Genomic DNA, 7,306 nt, shown 5'->3' with positions numbered 1-7,306 from the left:
GGCCTTTAAACGTATAAAGAAACAACGGGACCGGAGCATCTGTTCGGGTTTCTGAAGTTTCCTGTTTATAGAGAGTTCGGTTTTGAGGGATTGCACTTTACTACCATAGTGTTTAAATATTTTGCTCCAAATATTATGACTACCGGTATGTTCATGTCATCACACCGATCAACGCTCAAATGCATTAATTACCATTTGAGTCGCCACAGTGTGATATGAACATTCATTATGTGCGTATATTCTCAATGCACGCGAATGCAAGCATGAATTTCAGTAACCAGATGCTTCCTAAAAAGTAAACGATCACATACCAATTTGATGTCATAGCTTTTGACTTTCGACCGATTTATTCTGCCATTTGCAAGTGTTTAGTGCAATGCTATTACATATTTAATTTAATATTGCAATTACATAATTTCAATAGCATAATGCCACTGACAAATAACCCTTATCTCTACTATCTGTGATAAAACTTCTCTTGTCACGACCCACTGTCACTCTGGGTCGAATCACGGAACAACGATGTTGAAGGGAGTGTTGATACTCGCGTGGTGTTTAGGATGCTTTTACACCTCAGCAAATCCACTTGTTAAGCGTACGTATAATAAACATTTTTTAGTTCTCGTTCCGGAAATAAGTCATTTACGTTGTATTTATGAGTTTGTTACTATGGTAATAAAAAGCGCTTGCGGACGAGTACCGTTATAATTGTATTTACTTTCATTTTCACTTTGGTTAGACGCTGAATGGATGCATATGACATGTTTTGCTACCTTTTATTGGAAGGGATGTTCTCCATAAATTCTGTTTAATTTGAAAAGGAAATTTTGGATTTAATCCGGCTAAAACAATGTTTACACACTTAATTGCTATTTATTAACATTTCCTAGTTGATGGCCCCCGTTTTAATATTTGTAGTTGCTTTATGTTTTTGTTGTGGTGCCTTGTGTTTAGTCCTGTAATCTGTATGCCATTGGTCATTTTTTTAAGAAGGACTTTCTGAGGTTACAGAAAGTGTCTCTTCTTGGAATTTATCTGGGATTTCAATATATTATATGTTATAATAATTACCGTTCTAGATCTTTGCAACTCTGATGAGATTCGGCTGCAATTCAAAGTGTGTTGTTCTGAATGCATCATTGTTTTCTTAAAAAATCAAATCAGCTACAGTTTGTGATCAAGTACATTGTAATTGAAAGGCAAAGATACTAGAAAACCTGATTGCAAGACATGTATAAGGAGAATACATTTTAAAGGGAACACAGAAATAAAAATAACTATGAAAGCTCGGTTTTAAACAAGAACTGTCATTAAATAGGACATTCTGTGTTGATATTAATATTGAATTGATGTCATTTTGTCGAAATTATGGAAGCGGACAGTTATGCATACAACCTACATGTTAATAAGTAAGGCAAAAATACGTCATTTTTATATTTGGTAAGTAGATTTTAAAGTATTGTGATGTCCTGACGAAAGGTAGATTTCTATGTCATATATTGCATAAGGTGTACTAGAAAAGATATTTTAACGATTACACTCAACGGTTGTAAGTAGGAAATTATGCATTTTTATTTACACAGCGGCGCGATAATTTTTGAAAGAACTTTTTTTAACTATTATTAACTTGCGTATGTTCACGCAGGGTTGGGAGGTCAGTTACAAACTTTTGTTAACACTATGATAATAGGTATCTCTGTCGAACATGTTTTCGGTCGCGTCATATTAATATTGTAGTTAATTCAAACTAAAACTATTAAATTGACCGATTAATTATTTGAAATATTCGTGTTTATGCACGCTCAATATTAAAAGAAAGCATGTAAGTATTTGTTTTGTTATGGGCTCAACAGTGGCTTCCCTGGAACATGTCAAGCTTTTTTTCGAACACCAACATGTCATACTTCACTCTTGAGCAGCTTAAACCATGTACTATTCACTTTTTATAAACTGATTTGATATTGAAAAAATGTCATTAATTGAAAAAAAGTATTATAATAAGTATTTTTTTTAGATTACAATAAGCTGCGATGATATAGCGGTTGTTGTAAACTTTCAACGAATGTTATGATCATCTTACCACATGACCGTTAATTAACTTATGATCATCTTACCACATGACCGTCAATTAACTTGCATGAATTGTTTAACTGCAAGCTGTTTAAAATAATGTTAATTAGTTTTACATAATTGGTTTATGTTATATATTAATGTTATACGCAATGCCGCATACTGTTATAAAGTCAATTAATACATTTCTCATAAATACGTTCATATTCGCCTTATTATTTTGCCTAAGACAGTCGTATTTACGGCATGGTGGATAAGGTAAATACTGCAATCTTTAGGCAAATGAAAATAACGATATAAACTGAACTTAATAATAACCCCTTAGTGTTAGGGACGCTGTTAAGTAACACCAAGTAATACGTTCTCAGTTAAGGAAAAAGTTAATTTGTGTAGACAAAATGATTTTTAATAATATCATGTGTATAAATGAAGAGATATTTAATCATCCCCAGACATTAAGTTGCTGATTAAAGCAACAACACGTTGAGTTTTAGTTTTCTTTTTAAATACCCTTAAAGATGTTTACCTAGATCGATGATGTAAGTTTTTCTGAGTCACAACTCTCTTCTGAGTGCTTTTACTGATCTTCAAAAGCAGATGCACCAAACACATATTGCATAGTGTTTCATGACGGTAGTAGCCTCACTATAATTGTTTTTAATATGAACATTGACTAGTATACAGTAAATAACATATTTTAATAAATGACCTATTAACGATAGAAAACAGTTATTCGTGTTCATCATAAATCGCTCAAATCTTTTAACATATGCTTGTTTTTATTATGATGGGATAGGATATAAAATTCATAAAATTTGATTATTAGTTATTAAATAATGGGTGTAATTATGGTAAGGTAACCACGATTAAGTACCTGCACGTGAATATGCGCAAATTTCGATTATAATATTTAGGTTAAACCTATTTATATTAGCTCGATTGCATAGACATCCTAAGGCTTATTTGAAACGCTCTCGAGTCCGTTTCCTGGGACTAGAACCAGTATTTGGTGTCTATGGGAGAAATCTAAAGAACGCTTCCACAGTGGGGATCAAACCCGTGACCTCCTGATCGCTAGGCGGACACCATATCCACTACACCACTGCGATGGCAATATTGCATAGAATGTCGCAAACGGAACAATACTGTAACAACGATGATCAAGAATTACTTTGTCAGACGTAAATGACGTTTTTTCAAGAACTAGTAATTCGACTGAACCCAAAAATAATTCTCGTAGTTCACCGTTTGTGTTGTACGAGCGCTTAACAATTGAATTGGAAGATTTTTTTTTGATTCACTGCTACGCTCATTGACGCATTAAACAATTCGAAGTTGTTACGCTGTGTAAAAGGTTTTTGAAATAAAAAACTCACAATTATTTTCTAGCTTGCCATTTATTATTTAGTCCTAGAACAGGTGGATGAATCCCATTTCTAGATCTTGACCATGGCAACCACAAGACAACATTCCGTCTACTGATTAGTTTTACTATTTTACTGCATGCATTTTGCTAGACTGATGGTCAGTGTGAATCATTAAAGCCTTAGTCCGTATACAACAAACTCGGGCGTTTCAGAGTTTGGTTAGAGCCACCATATTATATAAATGTCGATTTATCTTATGGCACAATCAGCAATTGAATTGTATGATCAAAAATAGTTATTATTTTACTGATCTCAATGCGTTTTCTTGTATTGTTTTTGTTGTCATGCCCATCAAAAACAATATCTGCTTTGTGTTTAATTCTTAAAAATATGTATTGAAAAAGGCTTTATAGACAGAGCATCCATACATTTCACGTGTTGCAGTCCATAGCCCAAAAATAACCCATTTATGCCTAGCGTCTAGAAAAAAGGCCTTGGCAAACAGCGGAGACCCAGATGAGACGCCGCATGATGTGGCGTCTCATCAGGGTCTGCGCTGTTTGCTTAAACGAATTTCTGTAAGAAATATTATAAATATAGAAATAAATATACTAGACATCCCTAAATTTGGAAATAAATTGATCCAATTTAGAAGGATGGGAGAGTCCACTAGGCATAAATGGGTTAAAAGGTTATTTTTTCTACAGGACAAGACATATCTAATTCCGATGTGTGCCACACCATTTATCACGGCAAATGTATCAACACCAGGGAGTTCCAGTGCAATGGAATAGCCATACCAGGGCTGTGTGGCAACGCAACTCACTTCAGGTGAGCACTTAAAACAGTTGATGCAAGTTTTATTAACCCATTCATGCCTAGCGTCTAGAAAAAAGGCATTGGCAAACAGCGTAGACCCAGATGAGACGCCGCATGATGCGGCGTCTTATCAGGGTCTGCGCTGTTTGCTTAAAAGAATGTCTGTAAGAAATATTCTAAATATAGAAATAAATATACTAGACATCCCTAATTTTGGAAATAAATTGATCTAATTTACAAGGAGGGGAGAGTCCACTAGGCATAAATGGGTTAAAATCCGTCTTAAGAACAAGGTGATTTGTTTGGAGCGAAACATTTAACCTCTATGCTCGACCCTGACATTGAACCGGCATTAAATACTCATGCTTTATGCACACTGTGTGATTGAAACCTCTTTTGAAAACCGAACCGCCTCTGCCAACGGACAGAGAATCATTCGAGGGGTATTTGAGGCACGACAGCGACCGTTTGTGTTTAGTTTTGCTCAAGTTCTACGTTTGAAAACATTTGCAAAAATCAATAATGTTTACGTTAGCGTTTAACGTTAAGATAATTGCATTGCATGTGCATGCTTTCTTAAATAAATACCACACAACAGGGTTGTAATTGTTAGCTTTTATGTTTGCTTCATTTCTTTTGTATTTCGAAACCGGTTGAAGGTTCTTATAAATGCTGCGTTTTGCAATGAACGGTTTTACATCTTCAGACATATTTTAATAATTGATTTCAATGTATAGATTAAATTTAATTTACTGAAATAGTTCAGTTGCTTCGATTGTATAGATTTGTTGATTTATTTTCAAGGTGAAAAGGTATATGCATGACCGTTCGCAGAATGTTTATTAGATTTTTAAAACATGTTAAGCAAGCGACTTTTTTAATTCTCATAAAAACGTTCCTAAACTCACAAAAAACTAATTGCAAACATGGCATTTTGTGCCACCAAAATGATGTTTGGTTGGTCATCTATCAATTTGGTCCAACGTGTGTGTGTGTGTGTGAAAATATTGTAATATGGCTATTATGAATAAGTAATTTGCATTTGTTGATTTTTTTTATATTTGTGTAGATAATGCTGTTGTTGTTTCAGCTTCACTGATTCCGATTTGACTGTTATGCAGTGTTGCAATGGTTGGAGCATACAGGCGATAGGACCAGGATAATATGATCGGAATAGGATCAGATATCGCTGGCTAGAACTTTCAATGTAAGGTAATATTAGGATTGAGATAGGATCTGATATCGTTGGTTAAAACATTCAAGGTCAGGTAATATTAGGGTTGGGATATGGTCTGATATCGCTGGCTAGAACTTTCAAGGTAAGGTAATATTAGGATTGGGAAAGGGTCTGATATCGTTGGTTAAAACACTCAAGGTCAGGTAATATAAGGATTGGGAGAGAATCTGATATCGCTGGCCAAACCATTCACGGTAAGGTAATATTGGGATTGGGATAGGATTTGATATCGTTGGCTAAAACAATAAAGGTGATATAATATTATGATTGGGGTAGGGTCTAATATCATTGCTAAAACATCCAAGGTAAGGAAATATTGGGATTGGGACAGGGTGTGGTATCGTTGGCTAAAACATTCACGGTTAGGTAATATTTGGACCGGGATAGGATCCAATATCGTTTGCTTAAACACCCAGGGTAAGGTTATTTAAGGATTGGGCTAGGATCTTATGTCATTGGCTAAACATTCAAGGTCAGGTAATATAAGCACGGGATAAGCTCTGATATCGATGGCTAAAACATTCAAGATAATGCCGGCATTTGGACCGGCATTTGATATGTTATCGTTGGCAAAACCATTTAAGTTCATGCATTGGTATGTTAAGTTTTTTTGTTTGTATCTTTTTAAATGTGTGGTTGTACACAATATACTTATATACGCATATAGGAACATTTTCATTCATCTTGCTATATTACGAAATATAGTGAATAAACTTGAAATTGTTAGCACACGAGTAGGTTTAAGGACACCAACCAGAAGGAAATACATGTTAACCCTTTGCATGCTGGGAAATATGTCGTCTGCTAAAATGTCGTCTGCTAAATTTCTAAAATTAGCATTTTCTTCGATTTTTTTCCAAAGAATACTATCAGAATAGCAAACAGTTTGGATCCAGATGAGACGCCACGTTCTGTGGCGTCTCATCTGGATCCAAACTGTTTGCAAAGGCCTTCACAACTCGGTTCCCGCACTGTAAGGGTTAAACTATTTGGTTTCTTGTGTGTTCTTTTCAAAAACCGTAACACACAACACATATTTCAAAAGTAATTTGCCATCGACTTGCTTACCCAGTATTTTAAATGTTTACAAGACTGTTTGCCTTTTTCAATTAAGTAATAATTAAACTATTAACTTCGAGACTAATTTGTTATATATGTTTCCGTTTTGATAAAAATATATGTTTTCATAATATTTTACAAAGTGTTTATCATTAACTTTCTACTTCTAACACAGTCTTTTGTTAAACTTTCAGATTCCCTCACGCCGTCTACCTCACTATTACGGACCTGTTTTATACAACTGTTGGGTCGCGTGTTCAATGTCTCCACTTGTGATAAATAATCTCATTGAACGCTTAAATTTATTTTGAAGTTTTTTGTTTTCAATATACTGTTTTTTAAAGGTCGTACAACTAAAAAGAGAGGTATATTACTTATGGTATTGTTTGTTTATTTTTTCCATAATTGTATGCTTTTAAGCGTGTTATTTTATGATGAATGGTCAACCCATCGGCGTAACCCACTGTATATACATGTATTAAATTGTCACTGCAGTATATACGTTGTAGGTATTGACCAATCAGATAACTTTTATCGCCGCCACATGTGCCGACAAAAAAAATCGGAGTAACGGACTAAGCATCATATGTAAACACAATAAAGAGGTCGCACCGTTGGCTTTTTTGGCGAGTGGAAAAAATGCTGAAAAAAATCGCTTTCCTACATATTAATGAGTCACCTAATGACTTATAAATATTAGATATTCTCCGAATAAAGTCTGTGCAGCAAGCATAATTTCAGCATATAAAGGTAA

General features: G+C 34.5%; 1 long non-coding RNA gene across 1 annotated transcript; it reads left to right on the top strand.

Moving 5' to 3' along the window:
- The first annotated feature begins 427 nt into the window (after window positions 1-427).
- Window positions 428-6,929, top strand: LOC127873801 (uncharacterized). The gene is made up of 4 exons (XR_008046394.1): window positions 428-595; window positions 4,145-4,268; window positions 5,347-5,468; window positions 6,747-6,929. It is a non-coding gene; the product is annotated as an uncharacterized LOC127873801 (long non-coding RNA).
- Window positions 6,930-7,306: the final 377 nt, after the last annotated feature.

This window comes from Dreissena polymorpha, chromosome 3 (assembly GCF_020536995.1).
Source record: "Dreissena polymorpha isolate Duluth1 chromosome 3, UMN_Dpol_1.0, whole genome shotgun sequence".
NCBI classification, from domain to species: Eukaryota; Metazoa; Mollusca; class Bivalvia; order Myida; family Dreissenidae; genus Dreissena; species Dreissena polymorpha.
This window is presented reverse-complemented; position numbering and strand designations above follow the sequence as displayed.